The sequence below is a fragment of the Lissotriton helveticus genome, chromosome 2_1, assembly GCF_964261635.1.
Source record: "Lissotriton helveticus chromosome 2_1, aLisHel1.1, whole genome shotgun sequence".
NCBI lineage: Eukaryota > Metazoa > Chordata > Amphibia > Caudata > Salamandridae > Lissotriton > Lissotriton helveticus.
Genome location: NC_136059.1, coordinates 2,113,037,065 through 2,113,064,031, shown reverse-complemented (window position 1 = coordinate 2,113,064,031; position 26,967 = coordinate 2,113,037,065). Strand labels below are relative to the sequence as shown.

At 42.9% G+C, this 26,967-nt stretch overlaps 1 protein-coding gene across 1 annotated transcript in view; it reads left to right on the top strand.

Moving 5' to 3' along the window:
• Positions 1-26,967, top strand: part of HPGD (15-hydroxyprostaglandin dehydrogenase) — a 287,216-nt gene that overhangs the window by 229,600 nt on the left and 30,649 nt on the right. The window lies entirely within an intron of this gene.

Genomic DNA, 26,967 nt, shown 5'->3' with positions numbered 1-26,967 from the left:
TTCCTGCCACTGTGTGATTTAAGCACCTCACTGGGTGATTGTTTGCAGGGATCCTAAATCACCTGACACACAGGGCCTTATTACTATGTCAGGTGGACTCACGTCTGCCCAAAACTGTTGTTTAATCGGGACCTTCAGTCAGCTGGACCGACTGCACATGGTGCGGTCGCATAGCCCCATTTCTCTATGGGAGTTTGTGCTTTGGCCGTATCTGGCTGTAGCACAAGCTCCGATAGAGAAATGTGAGAATCTGTACATCCCTGCACCGCATGGCAAGCACTTCAAGGTGCCTGCCATGTGGCGCAGGGAGTAACAGTGGGGGCACCATAGGTGGCCCCCAAGTGGAGGCCGCAGAGTGAAGAGGACAGGTCTAAGGGCCCCCAAAGTCACATTCCGACAGGCTTTCCATGCCGGAAAGCCCGACACAGAAAGCCTGTCGGAAACCAACATCCGAATGGCAGATGGGCTTCTTGAGCCCATCGGAATACAGTGGAAATGACCATTCAATCTCTCTTTTGACCGCCTGCATCGTAATGCAGCGGTCAAAAGTGAAATGCATGATGAGACTCAGAAAGCATCCTGCTGTCGGAGGCTCTCAGAATCTCATCGTAATAAGGCCCACAGTGTCATTGATTGAGTTGGCAAGTCGGTGCTATGTCTCGTCCAATAAATATTTGTAGATATTTGATTGTATTGGGAGACCACTGACACTTCAAGCCTGTTATCACAGAGGGCGAAATTTGCTGATTTAAAGGTAGGGCTTTGCTTAACCAGAAGAAGACTAAAAAAACTCTGCAGCGCAGAGTGTGTTGAATAAGGAGGCTTCTGAGTTTGTAAGATGCAGTAATTTATCATCCGTATATAAAATCAGTCACCAGCTATTTGAGCGGAAAAATGAAGAAGGGGGACCTATATTCTAAGGGCCAGATTTATGAAGGCCTTGCGCCGCCGGTGCGTCACTTTTTCCCATGTTAAAAATGACGCACCGGCGGCGCAAGACCTTCATAAATCTGCCCCTAAATATTGTGTGTCTTTTACTCCAGGAATATGTCTTTAGAAGTTAGTTTCAGTTGAAATATGTTAGAAATGCTGGCGCAGATTTACAAGCTTTTGCGACACTTTTAACATGGGAAAAGTGACGCAAAAGTGGCGCAAGGGTCTTGTAAATCTGCGCAGCTGTCCATATTTTCATGTGAACTTCTTTGGAAGAATTACTGTTGATATTTTCTTTTTTTAGGAAACTTTTTGAATCATGATAACATTTCAGAAAATGCATTTGATTACTAATGAATGTTATATTTGTGAGCAACTATAAAGACTAGTTTAGATTAATTATCAACACAAGTTAAGTAAATAAACTTGGGGACGCAAGTGGTTGTTCTGCCTGAAGCACTTTTTTTGTGCAATGTGTGTTCACTACACTGAGACTATATAGCACTGTACACCGATTATGACAAATTAATGTTACTTGTATGTACAGAAGGTGATAGACAAAATGTAATCCATATTGAGGTACCTTCTTTGCCACATACACTATAAATTATAATAATGCAAATAGAAAAAGAACAAACATATAAAGAAATCATAAAATGTTATTACCGACAGCCTGTGCCTTTCCCAAAACCAAATGAAGTCTTCTGTGCTAAATATAGAATTCGGTGTTATTGTAGTCTGCTCTAAGAATAGATCATTATTCCTCTGCCGTGACTGTACCTGTTTTGAACTGAAAAGACAGTTAATATACTACACTCTTTCCTACTGAACCAGCTCTTGGCTGCGGACATTGCTCTTTGCGAGTCATTACCTTGAGGCATTAACCCATAAAATCATATGCATCCTGATAAAATATATGCATTTTGTTTTTCATCAGTGCCATCCCCATCAAGATTCCCTCACTACAGCCTCACCTTACTTCCCTCTTCCTGTAACTTTACTTCCTCTGTAGTCCTCTCCTTCACTCCAACGCACACTAGGAAGTCACTCAGTTTTCATAATCTTCATGGCATTTGCGTGCAATTTGAATCCCATAACACTTTCTTCTCATTCAGGCTTTCTGGCTACATTCGTCTTCTTAGTCAAACAATGAAGTTGTTGTGCTGCCAAATATGTATCCTTAGTGTGCAAGGCATGCCTTCTGTTTCTAATGCATTGGAATCTGCTTTAACATGCTATCTCTTTTTTTCTATTTTTGGGGTACTTTTAAAAACAAATTTAAATCGTTATGGAGAATCACACTTGTCCTCATATTGGTTTCTATTGAGACATAAGTAGTTGATAGATTTGATACAAATTGAGGTGGAAATCTTGTTGGATTTTCACTGTGAGTACATAATTTGATGTGGGTGATAGTGATAAGGCGGACTTGGAGTAACATTAAAATAATATAGTTCAAATTTTCCTTACCATCAGTTACAGGGTTAAGCCCTGTTCCAGCGTTGGCTTCCGAGTATAACTCGCTTTAGGGGATAGATCTTTGCCACCATGTTTTGAGTCATGAGCTATTTAATCATAATAAGTTCAATCACAATCACAGTTCTAAGTTCCCTCAATGATGAGAGTTTCAATTACTTTTAAAAGTGTATTTCTCGTTAAGAGATTTGTAAGATTTTTTAAATTCTTTTTATTCAATAAATTCAAGTAAGTTATCAGAAATCTCATAACGGTATGGTTCGACAAATCATCAAATAACGCATCAAGAGTGTTCCATAAAGGATAAATACCCTATTCTATTTAACAAGACCAGAATTTAGAGTTAGTAGAACCCATGAAGAGTTCAAATTCAAAAGAAAAGAGTGAGATAAAGGGAGAATAAAGCTCAAAATCGAATTTAAGCAGCAGAACTTCCCATTAAGAAGAGTTCATGAAACTCTACCAAGTGTCAGTGATTGTAGCAAATAAACATATAGGTGCAGTACCAACCTGTAAAAATTGAGCATCAATAGTATCAATAGTAAAGCAAGGGATAAAAAGCAGCAGCAGTAGTCACAACTGTCAGAAAGGGACAAGGGACAAGGGAAAAGAATTATCTGTGTTAAATCTGAATAGTTCAATCATGAGCCAGGGGGCGCTCTATGTAAATGGGAGACTTTATTCATAAAGTTACAACACATAGACCTCAGCCACAGCTGTTAGTCACCGACTTAGAAACTTTGCCACTGTGACATTCCACGGCATGTCACAGTGGCATGACCCATTGTAAACCCAGGAGAGGGTTGAGGGCAGGGTGAAACTCTGTAGTAGAAGATACCACACTTCCCCCTCCTTTACACAAACAAGAACAAATGAACACAACAGGAAAGAATGTACAATGGTAATAATCAAGTGACATAATGCTGCAAATACCTCTGGAGGCAGACCTTCCTTTGACTTGTCCTGGGGAAAGCTTCCCTCCCACTCTCTAGTGTGTGGTCGGTGTCCACCGTGGGAGAATTGTACCTTACCACCCTCCCCAGATTCCAAATCTTCCCCTCTCGGATCTTTACCGCATTTTGAAATAACTTTACAATTTTGGTAGGCTTAGTGAATTCGGACCAATCTGCTCTACCGGTGGGTGCTTTGATTTTGATAGGATCACCCACGTGGAACCTCACATCTTTGACTGCATTTAGCCTGTCGAACCTGGCCTTCCTGTCGCTCATGGCTTTAAAGTTCACGGTCTCTCCACTGTGACTCCTTATCTTGGTCAGTCCACCCTTTTTGCCACTTCATCCACCCAGGTGCTAACTTTGTGTTTGGCTTTCTGGCTCTGAGCAATTCAAAAGGTGTCTTGCCGAATCACTGACAAAATATCGAAGGTCAAAATTATCCTACAAAAATATCGGACCAACAATATCAATGTCAAAAATATCGACATGCTATCTACAACAGGGTAAGTACAAAAATATAAAAAATATAAAAAATAAAATATCGATGTTAAAAATATCGTTATTACCAATATCGTTTATTTTTTGTTAAAAAAAGTAAAATAAACTAAATAATACTTATAAATACAATAAACAGTTAAAAATATTTTATAATGTTTTAAATTAATAAATATACATAAAATATATAATATATATTTACTTAATAATCAGTTTGAATAACTTATGCATTATTTTAAAAATATAATAAATTACAAATCCATCTATACACATAAAACAATAACATAAATAAAAACTAAATAATTATGTTTAATACATTAAAACAATAACATTTACTTTCAATATTTTTAAAATTAATTATATGCTACATTATATAAAATAATACAACAAATATTAAGTAGCAGAAGACATAAAACTATTATTCAAACTCCCCAAAAAACGACAGTATGAAAAATGTTGGATAGCGAAGGGCTTAAAATTACTATTCCCACTCCACAGAGTGTAACAGTAGGGAAAGTGTTGGATAGCATAGGGGTGAACATTACTATTCCCACTCCAAAGAGTGCAACAGTAGGGAAAATGTTGGATAGCGTAGGGGTAAAAATTACTATTCCCACTCCAGAAAGTAGAAAACTAGGGAAAGTGTTGGATAGCATAGGTTTAAAATGTACTATTCCAACTCCAAAGAGTGCAACAGCAGGGAAAGTGTTGGATAGCGTAGGGGAATACATTACTATTACCACTCCAGGGAGTGCAACAGTAAGGAAAGTGTTGGATAGCGTAGAGGTAAAAATGACTATTCCAACTCCAGAGAGGGGGAACAGTAGGGAAAGTGTTGGATAGCGTAGGGGTAAAAATTACTATTCCAACTCCAGAGAGTGCAACAGTAGGGAAAGTGCTGGATAGCGTAGGGGTAAAAATTACTATTCCAAATCCAGAGAGTGCAACAGTAGGGAAAGTGTTGGATAGCCTAGGGGTAAAAATTACTATTCCCACTCCAGAGAATGGAAAAGTATTAATCATTATTAAAACATAATTACCATTGAATAATTAATTAACCATACATGAATAATAAATACCAATAAATACTAATTAATAAATATGAATTACCAGATAATAAATATTGAACAATATTTTTTTCATAACAAACACATATTAAATATTAAAAAGTTCTTACAACATATTGAACAATCAAATGATTTTGTATACCAAAAATAATATTTCTTAAACATTAATTACCAATTAATAATTACCTTTTAATACACTAATTAAAAATATCACTACATAATATATAATACAATTTAAATACCAATTGATGATTAATCAACAATAAATTAATTTTCATAACCCAAAAATTATAATGTAAATTATTTATGAATTAATAATTAATGTCCAATAAAGTAATTATCAATACCCAACAATACATTTAATATTCACTTAATTAGATTTCAATTACTTCCAACACTATTCCCCGATAAACACACAACACAATAATAAAATAATACACTTAACATAATTATCAATTAATCAATTATTAAAAGCTAATTGCCAAGTAATAAAAATTAATTACCAATTAATAAAAAATAATTACCAATTAAGAAAATGAATTAACAATTAAAAAAATTCATTACCAATTAATTAAAAATAAAATACTTAAAAAAAACATATAACACATACATATTAAATACATAATAAAATACATAACATAACAATATAAGTATTGATATTAGTAATATCGAGATTAGTAACATCGATTTATTTGATATAGATATTACTAACTTCGATATTACTAACATCGATATAAAAAAAATCGATATTACTTACCTTAAGGTCGATATTCTGTCCAACGATACTCTTGACCTCGATATTCTGTACCTTCGATATTACCAACTCGATATTTCTTAAGGTCGATATTTAGGATTCAATATTTAGACTGTGCACCGTCTTGCCAGTGGTTTGATGTAGGCTTCCAGACGTTGCACTACCTCTTCCTTGCAACATAGGCCATTGGCCCTGGCTAATTGGATCCACTCCTTGATGGTCTTGTTAAATTGTCTGACCATCCCATTCGTTTCTGGGTGATAAAGTGCACAACGCTTGTGTATTACCCCTTTACTCTCCAGGAATTCCCTCATTTCTTTAGAGCAGAGTTGCACTTCATTGTCCATCAATAAGCTACTTGGCGAACCTTCTCTGGTGAATATCTCTTGCAGAAAATCTATGACAGCCCTTTTGATGATTTCTGACACAAATTTCACTTCTGGCCACCTGAAGTATAGATCCATAAGTACCAAAATGCACGGTGTGCGATGTTCCCCAGTCAGTGGGCCTACTATGTCCAAAGCTGCATCTACCCATGGACCCACGGGAAGGGGCCTACAATGCATGGGTGGTGTGTGCTGTTTTAGGAACTTGTCACTGGCGGAGCATGGCACACAGTCTCATATCTTCCTCTCAATTTCGATGTCTATGCTCGGCCACCAGTAGTCTAGCCGTAACGCTTGTTTGGTTTTGGTGACTCCCAGGTGCCTGTCATGGGCCAGGGTGACCAAACTCTCTCTTAAGGTCTGGAGAGGACCAACCTGGTACTTCTGAACAGACAATCCTCGTGGAGAGAGAGTTCATTTCTGACCATCCAGAATGGTCTAAGCAGCTCTGCTCGCTTGTGTTGGTCCATCCAACCTCCCTTCGTCTTCTCACAGACGTTTTGTAGAAGCTCATCAGCTCTGAGTGCTTCCTTCCAGCTACCTTCTTCAACGGCTCCTTGAGTGATGACACACACGTTCTCTGCTGGTATTTCTTTATCAGCCTCTATGTCCTCCTCCGCCTCGATTGCTTGATCGTGCTCCTCACTCACCAAGCGAGAAAGACAGTCAGTTGCCAGGTTCCTCACTCCTGGTACGTATTCCACCTCGAACGTGTACTCCTGGAGGTTCACAACCCATATTCTGATCCTGCTCGAGATGGAGTCCAGCCCTTTTCTGCTGAAGACCTTGACTAGGGGCCTGTGATCAGTCCTTAGGTGAAACTTCATTCCCCACACAAAGGGGCCCATTAGGAAGGCGGGAGGACTTTCCGCCCGCCCTCCCAACGTACAACGGGACTGCCTGCCATAAGGGTGGCGGTCCCGTGGGGGCCATTAGGATGCGCCCGCCACAGTGGCGGGTGCATCCCACATTTTTAACATTGCGGCATTTTTAACATTGCAGCTTTCAGCACCACCCACCGCAATGCTAAAATGCACGTTGCGCACTTCAATGCACCACGTGGCAGGCACCGTGCGGTGACTGCCACGTTGTACATTGAAGTCCCCCATGTGCGCCCCCCCACCTCCCAGACTCCCTGGGGGCCCGCAACGAGCCCCCACAGGAGATTCCCGCATGCCTTTGGAAAAGCATGTTCCCGCTGCCTTCCTAATATGGATAGCGGTGTCTAACATACACCGCCACCATAAAGAAACCTTTTCCGCCCGGTCGACATGTCAACCAGGCTGAAAAGCGGCAGACGGTCTTGCAGTCAGCCACGGTCCCCTGTTATAGTAATATGGCGGGGGTAAATGGGTGGCGGGCAGGGAAGGATGTCGGGCGGATCACCACTGCCCTCATGGCAGTGGCGATCCGTCCGACATCCTAATGAGGCACAAAGTCTTTGAATTTGTTCATGGCCCAATGTGCCACTCGAGCTTCTTTCTCGATTACCGAGTAGTTGACCTCTGCCTTTTGTAGCGAGCGTGACGCAAAAGCTATTGTTTCCTCCCCTCTTTCTCCGACCTGCATGAGAACTGCCCCCAATCCTTTCGAACTTGCATCAGTGGTCAGTACGGTCTGAACGATTTGAGATTAGGTGCTTCAGCTAGCGCTTTTTTTGTATCTTCAAACTCCTTCTGGCACTCCACACTCCATTCAAAATTCACCCCTTTCCTGAGCAAATTGCGTATGGCATATGTACGTCTTGCAATGTTCTGCGCAAATTTACTATGAAATTCCACCATCCCCATGAAGGATTTTACTACATCCTTGTTTTTTGGTGTTTCAAGGTTGACAATCTTGTTTTGAAGTTCTGCTTTTGGGCGAATGCCCTCTTTTGTTACCTTGTGGCCCAGAAACTCCAATTCCTCACAGCCAATCTTGCACTTCTCTTTTTTCACCATGAGTCCTTGTTCTAGGAATCTTCCCAGGACCTGCCTTAGCCTAACCTCATGCTGCTTGTCATCCCTTCCGAAGATCAGCATGTCGTCTTGGTGGCACATGACCCCCAGAATGCCCTTGAGGGGTATCCTTTGAAAAACTGCTGCAGAAAATACTAGTCCAAATGGCATCTGCTTGAATTTGTATGCCTCCATGGGCGTTACAAATGCTGTGAGTTCTTGTGAGTCAGGGTGGAGTTTGACTTGGTAATAAGCTGAGGTTAGATCCAGTGTGGTGAATACTTTTGCTACTTCCAATGTGTTCATCATTTGTGAAATCTTGGGTAGGGGTACTTGTCTACTATGACTTCCTTGTTTAATGCTCTAAGATCAATGCACAAGCGCACTTTCCCATCCTCTTTCCTGGCTGCAAAGATGGGTGCCAACCACTCTGTGGCCTCTACTGGTTCGATCACTTCCAGCCTGCACAATTTCTCCAATTCTTCCTTCACAACCACCTGTATGGAAATGGGGAGATTCCTGACATTGGCTCTAACTGGCTTGGAACCTTCTCTGAGTTTGATTCTGTGGGCATAGTTTCTGAGGCTTCCTAATTTCTCTGTGAAGACCTCCTCAAACTTTTCCTCTATCCCCACCATGGTCCTCCCCACCTCCTGTACCAGTATCTGGGGATTCTTGGTCAGATTTAGATATATACCTAACTCTGTCTGTGCCTGCCACCCCAGGATGTTGTCCCCCTTCTTGGACACATATATTTTGGCGAAATTCAACCTGTCCTTGTAGCCTACCGTCCCCCAGAAATAACCCTTCATTTTTATGGGCTGACTGCCATAACCACCCGGTAGTACATCCATCTTCTGCTGGATTAGTTTACCTTTTGATACTTTCTCAAACTCTTCTGCAGAGATTATTGTAGGTTTGGAACAAGAATCAAACTTTGCCTCAATTCTGGATTCCTCCACAGCTACAAATTCTTTGGGGTTGCTCACTGACCAACCCTGAACTTGTAATACTATCTAATCACAGACACGTGCGTTACCATCTCTACTCTGTTTCCTGTAGCTGGCACTGCTTCTGCAGAATTGTATGAAGTGTCCCTTCCTTCCACACTTGTTGCATGTACTTTTTAGTGCAGGACACTCCCTGTCACTCGCTAAATGACCTGGTCTGCCAAACCGGTAACAGTTTCCTTTAAATCCCCAACTTCCCTTGACCTCTTTCTGTTCTTTTTTTGCTCTTTAACTGCGAGTATACTTTCGTTCTCTACCGATACCTCACTCACTTTGGCTTTCCCTTCACTATCCTGCTTTATTTCACTCACACACTGCATCATGTGCTCTACTTGTTTTGCAACAATGAGTACCTCCCCCAGGGGTGGGTCATCCTTTAGCCATAACTCTTCCTGCTCAGTCTTACAAGTTAGGTTAAACTGGTCACGTATCCGTTGCAGACAAGATCCCCCAAACTTGCATGTAGCTGCCAACTTGTGCAGCTCACAGACAAGCTCCTCCACTGTCTCCCCCTCCTTCTGTCCCCTCCTTCCAAAATGGTAACATTCCATAATTGTGCTTATTTTAGGTAAGAGATGGGTGTCTAGTTTCCTTAAACTTATGTCATATTCATTCAACCCCCTTGCATCATTTGTGTTCAGCTCAGGTAGATGTTCTAGTATTTCTTGCCCTTCAGCACCCAGGTATTGCATCAGCAAGGCCACTTTTCTTTCCAGCCCCAAATTAGGTCCACATACTACTGATCCACCACCTTCCCCTCAGAGCGGGCGCTTCACTCCTGACAGTTCAAGCCTTCCCCCGTCGCTCTGTCAGGTTTTAAGCACATTGTTGCCAAGTCTGAAGTCAGCGTAACGGGACCGCTAGGATATCACAGCCTTCTGTCACCGATTGAAATAACTCCATCCAAGCACGCACTACCCAGCCCAAGTGTCCGTGCAAGAACGGCAGGCTTCCATGAGTAGTCCCACTAGCAGCAGTCAAACTGTGGTGTGCGAGGATGGCAGAACGGGACAAAGGTGCTGTAGCGCTCCAACGATCTTCTAGTCACTAAGCCCCCTCACTGGTGCGACCACTGCCTGACGAGCTGCTCCCTGCCTCTGTCCTTCCTCCACTGTGCCCAAACATCACTCACCTAAACGACCGTAAAGGGGACTGGCGGACTAGGGTACAACCGGCGAGTGATAGCTATGTCTAGACATGGGTTAATGAAAGTCTCAGGCAGAAGGTAAGTGCTATTCTTTCCTTGCCCTTTTAATTATTCTTCAGCGACTAGTCTTGCACAAATGCTCCACTCCTAGGCATGCGACTCCCAGACTGGCAGCAGGGCTCTACTCTCGTACTCACGGTACTGTAGCTGTACTTATGTGTGTGGTCAGCCTGTTGAGGTCCTCTTCATTAGTGCTCCTCTCCTCTCTGATCCGGTCCCTCGTCGCCAGTGTTAAATAGGGATAGTTCAATCATGAGCCAGGAGGTGCTGTATGTAAACGGGAGACTTTATTCATAAAGTTACAACACAGGGACCTCAACCATAGCTGTTGGTCACCGCCTCTGCTTCTCGCTCCGCGCAGGGAGCTCACCTTAGAACCTTCGCCACTGTGACATTCCACAGCATGTCACAGTGGCATGACCCATTGTGAACCCAGGAGAGGGGTGAGTGGCAAGGGCAGGGTGAGCCCCTGCAGTGGAAGATACCACAGTCTGGTTCTCGGCTTCTCAGCTTCCAAACCTATCATGACTAGGATAAAAAGGCAAAATATGTTGTAGACATTGTATCAAGTTTTTTTCTTTGGTTCCAATTAGGCAGCAGCACTTGTCTGAAAGTGAGTTCAGCTCTTCCTTTTCCATGAAATTACATGATGCGTGTACATTGTTTATCACAAAATTTGTTACAGACATCCTACGTATGCAGCCTCTTGATTCATAAGCCTCTGTTCCCATAGCCATCAAACACAGTTTAACGTTCTAATGTTAAATATTTTATTGTCTAACCAATGAACTATGCTAAAGGAGAAAAACATCAACTTGCAAAAATATTGTTTAGTAATATCAATCAATCAATCAGGGTTTGCAAAGTATGGCTACTCACTTGTGTGGTTCTCATGGCTTTGGGAGGGGGAGGCTGCTGATCCGTCTGCGCTATGGTGTTCAGTCTAAGAGCCAGGTCTTGAGGTCCTTCCTGAATTGGGCCTGCGACTGGGATTGTCTGAGGTGGGTAGGCAAGGTGTTCCAGGTCTTGGCGGTGAGGTAGGAGAAGGATCTTCCTCCGGTTCTTATCTTGTGGATCTGAGGGACAGTGGCCAGGGCCAGCTGTGTGGAGCAGAGGTGGCTGGTGGGGACGTGGAATGAGAGGCGGTGGTTCAGGTATGCTGGCCCTGCGTCATGAAGGACTTTGTAGGTGTGCATGAGCAGATGAAGGTGATCCTATTGTTGACTGGGAGCCAGTAGTATTCTCTGAGGTGTTCAGAGATGTGGCTGCAGCAAGGGATGTCAAGGACCAGTCTGGGTGTGGCACTTTGCACGTTCTGAAGTTTACTGAAGAGTTTCTGGGTGATGCCAGCATAGAGTTCTATTGCTGTAGTTGAGTCTGCTGCTGATATGTGCGTGGGTGGCTGATTTTCTGGATTCTGTGGGTATCCATCTGAATGTCTTTCGAAGCAGGTGGGGTGTGTGGAAGCATGATGAGGGAATGGCATTAATCTGATGGTTCATTGTGAGGGAGGAGTTCAGTATGATGATGAGGTTTTGTGCGTGGTCAGTGAGGGTGGGGCGGGGGTGGGGTTCCGAGTGTGGAGAGGCACAAAGAGTTGTTTCATGCTGAGGGTGAGTGTCCTAGGATGAGGACTTTGGTCTTGTCAGAATTCAGTTTGAGGCAGCTGCTCTTCATACAGGTGGCGACGGCCTTCATTCCTCTGTGGAAGTTGTTTCTGGCGTTTGTTTGTTCGTTGGTGAGGGAGAGGATCAGTTGGGTGTCGTCAGCGTAGGAGACGATGTTCAGTCTGTAGTTCCTGACAAGTAATACATTTCATTAATACAAACAAGAAATACTGTTCTAACCTGTACCACTGTGCTATTCAAGCATTATGTGAAATATGGGGAAATCAGAAGCTTATTTATTACATTAATATGTTTCTTAGCACAATTGAATGCATTTGATAAACTGTAACATTCTGCATTTATGAGGAATATTTGTTAGCATTTCACAATAAGGTCAAGGTTCTAAATTCCATTTTGCACATTTCAGCATCACAGAGTTGACTTCTAGTAAAAAGAAAATTTGCATTTAAGCATCTCTGAGGCCTATTGTAATCACTTTATATGCAGGATGAAAGGCAAGGCGCTAGAGAGCAATGATCTCCCATCAGAAGATCCTGGCTCCGTACCAGTGACAGGTATATGAAGAGGCACGGGATAAGGGTATATTACCTCCAACATTGTGTGAGGCACCATCGGTTACCATCTTGAAACCAGATAAAGACCACGCACAGTGTAGTTCATACCACCCATTCTCCTTAAAAAGTGTGGATGGCAAAACCCCAGTCAAGAGTCTTGCAGGACACTTGCTCCCATTTATGGCCAACATATTATTACCTAAGCAATACAGCTTCATACCAGGACAAGCAACTACAAATATTCTATGGACATTTTTATGGATGCCGCATCAGCTCAATCCAGAGATACAGGCAGTGGCTGAATTTATGGACATGGCCAAGGCATTTGATTCTATAGAAGCTCGCTATATGTTTGCTTTTCTGGAGAGGATGTGACTGGGCAGACAATAATTAACATGATTACAACTGTGGACACACAACCCACAGTATCTATTGAAATTAACAATGTAAATGTAAATGTAAATGTAAATGTATTTCGATTTATATAGCGCACTAATCACTCAGGGGTCTCAAGGCGCTTGCTTAGGGAACCCGTCCTGGTATTCCCCTGTGAGATACCCCGGCAGGGTATTCACAAGGTGAAAGCCAGGCATCCCGCCGTGAGGGGCCGTAGTGGAGATTAAGCAAGCTATTGCCCAGAGTCGCAGAGTGTGACCCCGTGAGTCGAGTAGGCACCGGAGCGAGAATTGTCAAGTCCGTGGAATTTTTGAGCCCGAGACCCGCCGAGGCGGGGAATCGAACCCTGGTCCACGGCTGATCTCAGCTTCCGGGTCTGCCGCCTCTAACCACTGAGCCACGCTCCTCCACGTGATTTGCCCAGAGATACATATATTGCAAAAAACTTGACAGGACTACTCCTTGCGCCCCCTCGTTTTTGTCATTGGCATGCCTTCTCAGACCCCTCAGGTGCATTTTAATATCATTGTATGTGGATTACATTCTGCTCTTCACCTATATAATTCTGGTGATTATACACTTTAGTGGACTTTTGGGACTTACTATAAATTAGGAGAATATTTTATATCTATTCCTAAATATACTGATCTATTCCACGTGTCAGTTCTTCACTTCACTACAATCCATACTAACCAAACGAATCTGAGTGGGCAAACAACCCAGGATTAGATGGGAATACTAATAAAGCATAACAATGGTGGAGGTCTAGAGGTTCCTGACCTTAAATTATACTATTTGTGTGAACATGCATATAGTGCACTTTATTGGTATCACTTCTGATTTTCTGATCCCTCCATCTAATGACCACAGGTAATATTGCTGACCCTTACCTGTTGCAAACTCTGCTAAACAACCCTGACAATGGAGGTATGAAATTATAAATCCGTTATGTGACACTGCAATGGCCTGAAAAATGTTGGCCAAACTAGAAGCCATAAATATACTATTCTCTCCCAAAATGCAATTGTTAGAAGGCCTAGCTATTCTACTAACAATTGAACATAAAGGTTGCCAGCAAATTCAAAAGTTAAATGAGGGATATTTTTGCAGAACAATCATTTATCTTATTAGGTGAATTTGCATCACCTGAGGACAGGACCCCTTTGATGTTTTGATCTACGTTTGTCTCAAAATGTCGTTCAGGACATGTTTGAAAACATTCTCCTAAGAACCGATAGCCCTGCCAAACCTGATGTATTTGTATTTTTTTTATTTCAGTTACACAGATATACACAGCAATTGGTTACAGTTAAGTTGTGTGTTCGCTTAGAGATCTCGCAATCCAATCAAAGCATATACGTTTGTCTTTATACATCAGGTTCTTATAACAATCACACTGTAAAATTAATCTGTAACTGTTGAAGGCAGCCTGGAAGGCCATACATACGCGTCAGTTGATCTAATCATTTTAATCTGGCAATAAGACTGGAAATGAGAAAATAATGAGACACTTTATCATCAATAAATCTGTTCCTGACATTCCCCGAACTCAACAAATTCTCTCAGACCCTTTTGTCACTCTGAGACATTTAAATATGGACCTTTTCATCCAAAGCCAATTCTAATGGCAGGCTTTTCCAGTACAGATCCTGCACTTAGAACCCACTACAGTAAGTGCATTCACAATAGCTGTAGCCAACATAATCAGATGGGCTTTTAAACTATTACACGCCGAAGAAGGCTCTTTAAGGGCCTTGTTGAAACATGAAACTTTTAAGTCAGAGAAAAAATACACTACTTTCCAAATAAAACTTAAGGCAGCTTTAGAATATTTTCAATGTATTGAAACCATCCTTAAGTCCCGGTTCCCAGTAAACCTGAAGCACTTTTTGAAAAATATGACTCCCTGATTAAGCTATGAGCTTTATGAGGCACACTGCCTTCAACTTTCTCACTATAAATTTTTCACCTCTACTATCGAGTTTAAGATCCCTCAACAATATGTAAGATTTACCTTGGAGCATAGTATCAGGAGATGTATTATCATACTGCGTCTATGTATACTCCCTCTACAAGAAGTTGGAGTAACCTAGATGAAGATAGTGGGGTTTGCAATAAATACCATCACTGAACCCAGGATTTAATACATGATTTTAGTTTATGTTCCAATGTGGAGGTAGTCAAGGCTAGAAATCGTTTTATAAAACCTATTGTTTTAGATATAACCTCTCCTCCACTACTGATCTGATCACTTTTTTTTCAATGTCCATAGAATTAATTTGTGTGTTATAAACTGTACTAGCAGCCCGTCCCGACGTTGTCCGGGGATGAAATGTTATATGTGTAATGTTTGTAATGGTAAATTGTACATGATTGTAAACTTTCAGGGTATACAACATTTTTTGTCTCATTTGAATGTGGGCGTAGAATACATTGATTTTGCACACTGCCGGACTTAGAGAGTGCTACATATAACTGTCCATGAGTGAAGCAGTCTTCTCTTAAGTCTACGCCTATGACTTTGTATGTTTGACCTTGAGATTTGTTATTGGTGGTGCTTTGAGTCCCAGCGCACGTGTTGTGTTTGACATATGTGGCTTGTTAGTTGGGCCGTATTTGCATCTCTTTGTTTGTGTGTGCGTCTTCAGGTGTACGTTTTTTCCGGCGTGATTCTATGCTTGTGAGGGCTGGTTTCAGTCCCAGCGCTCACGTTGTCTTTGTCGTTAAGGTGTGTAGTTTGAGAGTGCACAGTGTGATCCCGTGGTTGCAAGGGCTGTTTTGAGGCCCCGTGTGAGCCCCGGAGTCAAACTAAATAGTGAAGTGTGTTTGATTGTCTTTTTGTCAGGCTGCTTTTATTTCCCGCTGGAGCCGTTGGAGCGTGAATGTCGCGGTCAGTGAATGTTGCGCTTCTGCGCCTCTTTATTCTTTTTCTTCATGCAGCCACTTGTCCCAAATGTAACATAAGTAAATGAGTGAATGTGAATTTATTTATTCAAGAATTGGCGTTTGTATGTGAAGGATCAGTCAATGCGGCGCAGCTTCTTTGTAGAGGTACGTTTGAGAAGTGATCCGAACCGCTTCGGCGAAAGCAGCGCCCCTTTTTTATCGTAATTGTAGCGCATCCCCCTGTGAGTAAGCTGACTCCCACAAAGTTATCGGCACACAAAGTTATCGGCACACTATATATGAGTAATGTGTCATCATGAGAAGTGCATGGTGGAGCGTGAATGTGCGCGCACATTGCTTGCATCAGCTGCGCCCCTTTTTATTGTAAATGTGTTTTATCCCCGGTTGAGATCGGTAACGCTTATGCCCACCAAGGTTGCTTCACAACATATATTATTAACGCCTGAATGGCAATGTGCGTGAATGTGGCGCACCTTGTGGCTTCTTTACGGACGTGTGATAAGTGATGTCAACTTGTGAATGGAAAGGCGCGTTACTGAATGACGCGGCCTTTTTTTTGTTATAAAATTAGTGGCACGCTCCTCTGAGAACACTGTTGTGGTACGCCCCTCTGAGTGTGTTCTTTGACATGCCCACGCCTCTGATAACGTTTACACCCACAAAGTATAATGTGTGTACTTTGACACGGCTACGACCACGCCCCCGACTCGCACACGGCCCTCTGAGTGTGTAGTTTGACACGCCCACACCCCTCTGACAACAGTTACGGCCACAAAGTAAAATGTGTGTAGTTTGACACGCCCATGACCACGCCCCCGACACGCCCACGCCAACGCCCACAAGGGACTACTTTACCCCTAAGGTTCTTTGACGTTTCTAATGTATATGCTGGCCACCTGTATAGCCTATGTCCATTTGCTGCAACTCCCCTTTACAATGCTGTATTGGGTGTTGTGATTGGTGCTGTACTTCTTGAGTTTACCCGCCACAAAGGTTTCAGCTCTCTTTATAATAGTAGTATGGATACATTTATGAAATCTATTTTATTTATGTATTAAAATGAGTTTTTTTAAATGTGTGTAGAAGAATTTTATATAAAGAGATGGAATTATGTACAATTGTTGATCTCGTAAGAGATCTAAATCAATAAAATTGAATTCAATTGAGCCAAAGCCCATTCTTTTGTGTACTTTACCCACTCCTTAATGTTCTGGCCTCTTGAGACCATCCACTCAATGGCTATGTGCAGTTTTGCTAATGTTAGCGCAAGATGCATACATTTATACTGCATATATTTGTTCTTTGGACTTGTGATGATATCTAATAAGCAGAGCTGTGGGGAAAGTAAAAGGTAAATCCCTGTTGTGCAACCTAGCTGCACCACTCCATCCCTCCACCCTCACACAGGTTCATGCGAGGTGCAGAAATGCAGCACTGTCCACACTGCATCTGCGACAAGGGTTTGTTTTTTCCGGGGATATTCTACCCAATGTAATCAGAGTTTAAAGAAAAATATTGTGAAGATGATTAAAATGCAATAGCTTTAATCTTACATTGTAGGATACCCCTTTCACCAATGGACATGCTGATGTCCACTCATTGTCCAAATGCCTCTTCTCTGTATCGCTCTCTGGCTCTACCACATAGGTCTAGTCTTATCCATGTTCAGCACTATGTACATCAGAGTCACAAAATGCAGCCCATTCCCCAAACGTGGGGGCAGTTTTAAACTACCAATTCAACTTGGCAAAATAAACCTTTTTCTAAACCCCAATCTTCCTTTTTAATACATATAGGTCCGCCCTTAGAGAGGCCCTAAGCAGCCCATAGGACAGGGTGCATTGTATTTGAAAAGCTGGACATGTACACTTAGGTTTTACATGTCTTGAGAGATGCCATTGGCTTACCTTATTACGTTTAATAGGTGCTAACGTATGTTTAGTAGCAGGCAGAAATGTCATGTTTGGTTTCTGAGGAATTGTAATTTACAACCTTCTTTATTGGTAAAGTCGGATTTTAATTTACAATCTGAAAATGCCACTTTTAGAAAATTGATCTTTTCTTTTCCTAACTATTTGTTGTCTGTAGCTTGTTTCCTGAGTCACATAACTAGTGCAGTTGGCCTGTGTGTAGTCCTCCTAGACAACCATGCAATAGAAGCTCTGGGAGTAGGCAAGATGTGTCAAAGATTTCACCTCTCACACCTGCAATTCAAAGATTCAACTCACACATAGAGGACTTCACACTAGCCTATTGTGCCTGCAGACAGATTTGGCCCAGGGCAGGGATGCAGGAAATGTCAGACACCTCTGCTGGGGCTAGGCTCCAGAGGTTTCTTCCACTTCAAAGTGGGTTTCAGGAATAAAAATGGGGCTCTCAGACCCACCCTTCAGTATGCTCCTGGCCCTACAGCTGCTTCACTAAAGAGGAAGAACAGCTCGGCTTCCATAAGAATACCTGCTGCTTGAGGCCTGCCTTACTGTCTGAGAAGGAAGACTGAACCTGCACCCTTCATCCCAGGCTGGTGTGACTCCAATGATCAGCTCTTCTGAGATACAGCGAAGCAACAAGTTGTTTAGTTCACTCTGCAACTGCCCAGCTGACATTTGTCACTGGACCTGCAACATGACCTGCCTGAGCCATCCTGGCCTCTATTGGAGTGAGTTACTGGTCCCCAATAGGTGCCTCCCAGGTCATGGGCCCTTGGTGCTGCATCAGTTGAGCTCCTCCTAGAAGAAGAAGGGAAATCCTGATGTTCTTGGCTCTTTGCAACTGCAAAAGGGCCCATTCGCACCAAGATCCTGCCACCTGAGCCAGTGCTAGTGTGAAACTCCAGTGAACCAGAGTCTTGACGCTGCAGTGACTGCCAGTGACAGCTGGCAATGCATAATCTGTGCTTCATGTTACAGCATTAACAGCCAGCCAACGAAAACCTTCAGCAACAACCGTCTGCGACACCCAATAGGATCTTCGCACTACAGTGACAACCATCCATGGCACCCGACTTCTCTTTGCTCTTCAGTGATGACCACCCACAACTCTCTTCCTCCTCCTCGTGGCCTCCTCCACTGCAAACTGAATGCATTGCGCTAGACTTTGCAAGGTAACCTTTTCAGTGGGGCTGATCTTGTCCCTGTATATGGCCTGTGCTCCATGGCGGCAGCCTTAAGTTGTCACTTTCACCAGGTCTTGTACAGCCAGATAATGGCGCTTAGTGTTTTTAGCTGCTATACTTACCTTATATCTTAAAAATTACATATCTTCTATTCTAATGGTTGGCCTTTTGTTATGTTAATGTCAAATAATGTATTACATTTTACTCTATTTTTCAAAAATTGGTGTGAGATTTTCCTGCTTTTGGGTTTTTACTTTAGTACTATTTTACTGCTGCATAAAAACTTTACACATTGCCTTTAAGCCGGATTTTGTGCCAAGCTACCAGAGGGTTACGCAGAGGGTAATTTAGTGATTTTTGTGGTTCATTCTGACAAGGATTGTGGCTATTGCTTGAGAAGAGCTTACAGCCCCCTCAGCGAGCAGCCTAATTTCTCATAGTTGCACATTAGGGAAATCAGTTCATATTTTTCTGCCCGTAGCAGCCAGTTTAGCAAATTGAAAGAACTGGCTGGGACTCACCTCAAAGGTTGTTTGTGCTTCTTGAAAGGTTATAAACACATCACAAGGGTATAAATCCCCAGTGTGTGACATCCTCCCTCCTCCAACATAGTACCAACATGTCCTCTCTAACCTGACAAATTAGTTAGAGGGCCAAGACATCTAATTCTCCTGCAAAGGACTGTCTTCTAAGGGTTCTCATGACTATTCGTTCCCAAACCCATCCAGTCTGCTGTATAACATGGGGGAGATTCACCCTCCTATAATTTCAGCAATGATTCATCCCCATGTAAACCACCGAGTAACTGCTTTTCCAAGTTCTCCCCTGGGGAAGCCCATTTAGCTGCCAATTGAATATGTGCTGCATAATAATTTAACTCCATCTCTGGGAGTCCCAGCACTCCCTCGACCTAGTTATGTTGTAACATATCCAACGCTACCCAGCTTTTTTTTCTTACCCATATGAGTGAGACGGATAGGCTATTCAGTCTCTTGAAAGTAGAAAGTGTCAGGGGCACAATGAATTTTGCATACCATATAGGCGCCGCAGCAAAAGCAAAATGTTTGAAATGCCAATCTGTTATAACAGATAAGGGCAAAGTATTCCAGAAGTGAATTGATAACTGTTGGTCCTCTTTAAGTACACACCCCATAATGAAAGTGTATTGCCTCTCAATTGTCAATGATACCATGAAGCACAAGTATCTACATTTATTAATCTCCTTCTTCAGACATAGCTCAGGCAATTTTTCTTTGGGAAACTGTGTTAGTGTCCCCTTCGTTCAAAGCACCTCCCGGGACTCAAATAGCTCTGGAACCAATTCCCTCGGATTTTTACAATAAAACAGGGCATTGTGGACATATTATGAAATCAGATGGTTAGTGTTTCCCACCCTGATCCCCCATTCTCCAACTCTGTCCTAAATTTAATTGGCAATGGCTAAAGGGCCAAAGCATAGAGCAGTGGCTTGAAGGGGCACCTCTGCCTGGTGACCATTTCAATATCCCAACTGCCCAACATTGTCTTACCATTTCAAGCCCTCGCCATAAGGTTAGTATATTTTAAACTCACTAAACTGTGGAAAAATCGTGCTTCCCTCATCTGTTACAGGACTTCTATCAGATAATCCCAATCCCGAAAAAGTTATTCTCTAGGTTAACCGAGACCAGAGAAAGCACAACATGCACATCAGCTACCAAATGGAAAACATGCATCAGTCTATGCACATTCATAGCCATGTTGAGGCCTAGTATGCAGTTGCTCTGACCAAATAACCACCACTTTCCGCAGCCTATTAGCTAGGATTTTCACAGCACTTTAGCATGCAAATTAATCATAGTAAGTGGCCGGTATGATGATGAGCCTGTGCTGTCTCCTCCTGGTGTTAACATCATTCAAATCATAACCTCCCTTACAGTGTATGGGACAAAATCTATTTGTCTGGTTTTAGCAAACATTTGTAATAGCTTTCTGTCAGCTGGGGTAAAAGTATCAGATATAATTTAACCAGGAAACCATCACTTCCCTGGGTTTTCAACTTTACCACTGAGTGCAGGTCCTCACTCAGTTCCTACAATGTAATTTCCCCTTCAAGCCTATCATTCAGGACCCCGGGGACCCTCGGAAGATTCAAACTACCCAAGTAAGCAGCTGCCATTTCCCTATTTCCATGACTTGTATTGTTATAGAGGGCCCAAAGATGCATGCTGTTTGACTTATTAATTTCCACCTGTTTCGAGGCTGTTGAGTCCTTGCAGCAGGTCAAAGCAAGGATCTGAAACATATCTTGTTCTCATTTCAGTAGCCAAACCAGCCACCTGCCAAATTTATCCCCCTCCTGTTTAATCAATACCAATATTCTTTTTATATCAATCAATTAAATCTATCCAAAAGACCTTCTTTTCCTCTTTTTACCACAAGTATTTATTGGTGTGACTCATGTCCAATTCGATGCCTTCATAGCTGCCAATAATTTTTCCTGTACTTTAAATTTTTCAGTAATTGTTTTTTAATCATGTGTACATTACTCAGGCATTCCCCTCTCATCACTGCTTACATCGTCTCCTTCTCATTTGCTGAAGTGGGCATGGTGCTCCAATTATTATCTGATTAAGTAGTAAACGTGCTATGCATATGGTCAAGGCATATAGGGATAGAAAGCATTCCCTGGAAGTAACCACCAAGCAAACACAAATATTTAAAGCGATTATTTTAAATTGCTTAGTCATCTCTAAAAACAAATCTCCAAGAAGATAAGTCCTGCATGGGATAAGCGCCATATTGGCCAGGAGTCCAAAAATATCCACAGGAGAAACAACACCAATGCAGTGTGAAGACTACCTGTGACACAGCAGGAACCATGACCTTTAATAACTGTAAACTCCATAACTGCAAGACACTCATTTACATCTTGGGTAAATACCTTGTAAAATAATAAATATGTGGCAGTCCAACACAGCTCAGCACCCTTAAAACTCATAGTAGAAAAAGAAAGAAAATATCTTCCCAGCTAATGCTAGGTAGTTCACATGAACCAACTGTAATGTGCGGAAGGTCAGTGCCCTCTGTTGGCATCCAGGTCAGTATAGACCTAGAATCGCCGCAGAGAAGGACTGCAACCAAGCTGCCCCAATCTGTCTATGGGAGTGACCAGCACTCAACAAATACATTTAAAGTGGCCACCAACAACATTCATATGCGTTCGCAAAGAGCACTGTCCCTATTCAGTAGACTGAAACCCACATAGTCAAATCCACAGGATCACATCCACATCTTATTCCATTGGTCCACTCTGACTTTTTTCAACGTAACCCCCACAGCAGCCTCCATGGACATATATCAGGAGATCCCTTCCTCTTACCCCGATCATGCTGTCCTCCTCCACCCTCCCTAACAACTTCCAACCAATTGCAAACCTCCTCTGGGAACATGAACAATTGACATCTCCCCTCATGAATGACTCACAACATGGCTGGAAGAGCAGCATATACTTCAGGCTTATAGTTCCTAGTTTCTGCTTCACTGGCTCGAAGGTTCACCAGAGCCCCTGAACTTGCTGTGTATAATCCAAGAATATCCTGATGACAGTCCCTTTGTACCTAATGTTGCTGATTGCCCTTGGATGAGATCCCTGTCCCAGTAAAGCAGAATATTGGTGATGATTACCCAGCTGGAGGAATATGCATGTAAGCCGTATGTGTCCTTTCAACTAAAAGGCACTGTGAGAGACCTTCTGGCCAGAGTCTATTTTTGATTCAGGTCTCCTGTAAGTGTTAGGGATGTTGACCTTCCATTCCCTCCTGGAATCCCACAACCCACAGTTTATCTCTCCGAATACCTTTGGTCTGTGTCCTCCTCCCTGTTATCATGTTGATGCACCTATTCAGACAAAGAATGGACCATGTTCTTTAATTCACCCACCTTCTTTTGAAGGGCCTCAACTGACTTTTCTGTCTGTAGATACCTCCAACCAACCTGAGTAAGTCAGTTCTCAAACGTTTAACCTCCAAAGAAAGGGCGTCAATTTTTTCTTCAAAATATTTCTCAACTTCTCAAGTGCAGCCAGAATTTAAACATCAGATGAGTTTTCTGAAATTCCCCAAATGCCATGACAAACCTGTAAGTCTGGGGCAGTGCCCTTTGTCCCAGAGGCATACTTATACATCTTAGTTTGCTCGGTCGACCTAGTTACCTTGTCCTTTACCATAATGAAGCATTTTACTCAGAGCTATATGTCCACCCTAATGTGCTACCCCACAAGGCTAGTACCCACTACACAAGAGTTTAGGGTCACCAGAACTGAGCAGGCCAATTCCATCAGTAGCATTCACTAAAAGAGTGGGGTAGCTCAGAGTTTCAGGAGGTAACACAGGATAAGGAGCACAAAGTGCAGACACCAGTCACCCAAAGCTTTTCATCCCAAAAGGGAACACTGTCCTTATGTTCATGGGCCAGGAAAGGAGGTGAGGAAAGCAGAATGAGACCTCATAATCCCAAAAGAGCCAATGCGAGATGTGATGGGGTTTGTCAACCACAGTAATGGATTGTATTGAGTTCCTGCTTCTTATCAGTCAATTGAATAGAATGTCCGAGGTGCCTGGAGTGTGTACCTCACCATGCAGGAGACACCAATGGGGCTCTCAAACTATCCGCTTCATTTCTACTCCATAGCACCAGCACAGATTGCAGCGTCTCCTCAACCCCAGGACTCAATCCACCCACCGCTCCAGGTGCCTGGGAGTATCTGGATGTTGTTGACAGGGTTTTCACTTTGCTGCCTCACAGTCCTCTAAGGTCACCGCTCTATGTTTGGGCACCATGAGTGCCTCTCCGCTGCAGTCCTCCCATAGCGCTTTATAGCAGGACACCTGCCGACCCAGGAAGCCTGCACAGTCCTATCCCTCCCTTCTGCAGACTGCTGGAGCTGTGTTATCCTGTAATTCACAGTTTTCTGGCAGCATGGCATGAGCTGAGCTCCTGGGAAGCACAGACAATCCTCGTTGACCCCACCTCCAGATCCGAAGTTCACAGCACAAGTAGGGCATTACCACCATGCAGATGCAAGAGTATGAGGGCTTAAACAGTAGCTCTGTCAGGAAAACATGGTTTGAAGTTCTTTAGAAGAGAGAGCTAGTACCAGGGTGCCATTTTTTGGCAATGTATTCCCTGGTGGTAAGGTTGGTATCCATTGCTTACTTTGGAAGCATTTAAGGAGAGGTTCCCACTGTATGATAAGGATGTTGACGGTCAAAGCTCACAGGATACCTCCGTTCTGCTGGCCAGATTTAACATGGCCATAATCCAGACTTTGGACGAGGTCATCCTTGAGTGTAATAAGAAGTCAGGTCCCCAACGAAAATCAGCCCCATGGTACTCAGGGGACTTCAAAATTGACAAATCCTAATGTAAAGTCCTAGGGAGACGATGGAGAAGAACTAAAGAGGAGGCGGATAAATTGAGTTATAAAGCGGCCTTAGCTTGCTACCACCAAAAAATTTAAATTGCCAGATGCGCATTTATACAGCTGCAAATAGAACAGCCTGGAAACTCATCTAAGGCACTGTTTGATATTGTCAAAGATGTTGCTTCTCCTCAAGCATGTAAACAGCTACCCTTAGAAACACATGAGCTTTGTGAGTCTTGAGCGACATATTTTCAAAATAAAATCTCACTAATATACAATAACTTTCCTTCCAAGAGTATCAACCATAGTAAATCTACCAGGTGTCCTGATGTGCTTATGTCAATGTATGGCTGTTATCTTAATCATTTCAAACCTATCTCACTAGAGGACATAAGTTGCCAACTTCAAGCATCAAAATCAGGATCCATAGTGATATATGTCCTCCAAACACTATGGCTTTGCTTGCATCCATCTGTGCCCCTCCAATTCAGGAGATTTTTAACTCCTCTATAGGGCTTTATCTCAACAACGTGGAAGGAAGCCCATGTCCGCCCAATTCTTAAAAAACAGACAGCAGACCCAAAGGTCTTGAACAACTACAGACTGATATCTCTGTTACCTTTGTTGGGGAAGATACTGGAAACCCACATAAACAAACAATTGAGCCACTATTTGGAGACCAATAACATCTTGGACCCTTCGCAGTCAGGCTTTTGGCCGGGCTTTAGCACCGAGTCTGCCTTACTGGCAGTCACAGACTCAATAAGATTGACCCTTGACAAGGGAGGATCCGCAATGCTCATTCTCTTAGACCTCTCTGCAGCATTCGATACTGTCTCCCATCGGCTGCTTGTGGAGAGGCTACAGGAATGTGGTGTTGTGGACCTCGCGTTGAAATGGCTTACAAGTTTTCTGGCCAACAGGAAGCTATTGGTCATGAGTGGCCCTTTTAGGTCTAAAAAATTCCAGCTAGACAAGGGAGTCCCGCAGGGCTCATGTTTGAGCCCTACCCTCTTTAATGTGTACATGGCCCCGTTGGCCAAGATCTTTCGATATTATGGGTTTGAGTTTGTTTCATATGCGGACGATATTCAACTGGTCTTCCCCATCGGAGCAAATCTAGAGGAGGAGAGAGTGCGCTTCTCGGCGGGAATGTTGGCCATCTCAAATTGGATGGCAGAATCCTGCCTCCAACTTAATCTAGAAAAAACAGAGCTGATGTTACTGGGAAAAGCGCAGGATCTGAATCTGGCCGATTGGTGGCCTGCCCAGTTAGGGATGGCTCCTACCCCCTCAACATCAGTAAAGAGCCTGGGAATACAATTGGATGACAAACTGTCTATGAAGGATAATGTCAGAAACATCATGGGCTCTTGCTATTATAGTCTTCGACTACTTTGTAGAATTATTCCATACTTACCAGTGAAACATCGCAGAATGGTAGTCCAGGCGATGGTGGTGAGCCAACTGGACTAAGGGAATGCCCTACTGGCCGAAGTTGGTGAGACCCTGATAACAAAATTCCAAGTCATCCAAAATATGGCAGCAAGGATGGTTTTAAACCATCCCCCGGGTTCGCCATCACTCCCCTTATTAAAAGAGCTCCACTAGCTTCCAGTGAAGAAGAGGTCTTTTTTTAAGATTTGCTGTTTCACCTTTAAAGCCATCAACAGACCAAGCCCAGAATACTTGCAAAACAAAACTTGCCGTAATTTGAGATCTAATGGAAAGGCCCTGCTGATGCCTCCGCGTATCTGGCGGATGCGTTCAGGGGGCAAAGCCTTTTCAAACATCGCCCCCAGGTACTGGAACTCCCTACCAGAAGCTCTGCGAAAGTCCACCTCCTATCTTGTATTTAGGAAATTACTGAAGGCTTTCCTTTTTTAAAATATTGCTTCAGCTCTGGTACCTGTTTTTTCCTCCTCAGTTTATCGCCTAAGTAAGCGCTGAGATGCCCCTGGGTTAGTCATGCGCGTATAAGAGGTAATTAACATAACATAACATAACATAGTGTATCCAAGTAACTTAGCATGCAGAGAAGGTTGGGATTCAAAGTCATCACGGGTCATTTCATTGAGTCAGGTTTGTACTGTATCTTGTGTTTTTTTCTTGGCAAATAACATGTATTCCATCTTGGTTTTGTGGAGCTTTGAGTAAGCCTTGGGTATCCGAGGCACCAAGCGGGTCTATGTATAGATTGAAGATGACAGGAGGCACTATGAAGCCCTGGGGGGCTCCGCGGGTGATAGGGATGTTTTGTGACCTGGTTGTGTTCTTGTGAACAAACTGATGTCAGTTGGAAAGATAGGAGGAGAACAATTGAAGGACATTTTCAGGGAATCACATTCAAGACTCCAGGGTGCTTGTGAGAGTGTTATGGTTTATTATGTTGAAGGCAGCTGAGAGGTCCAGCAATATCAGGAGGAAAGAACCTTCTTCATCTATGGTCAACAGTGTGTCATCTACAATTTGTAGGGTTGGAGTGTCTGTGGTGCAGTGTGATCTGCAGCCAGACTTGTAGTCGTGCAGGAGATCATTAGCATTGATTTAGTCTTAGAGTTGAACATAGTCTTCTTTTTTTCTATGATCTTGCCGAAGAATTGTATGAGAGTAATGGGCTGGTAGCTGGCAAGGTCGTCAGGGTCTAGTGTAGGTTTCTTTAGGAGTATCTGGCCTGTCTTGAGAGATTCTGGGAAGATGCCTTGAGTGAAGATAGCATTGGCAATGGTAAGTAGGGGT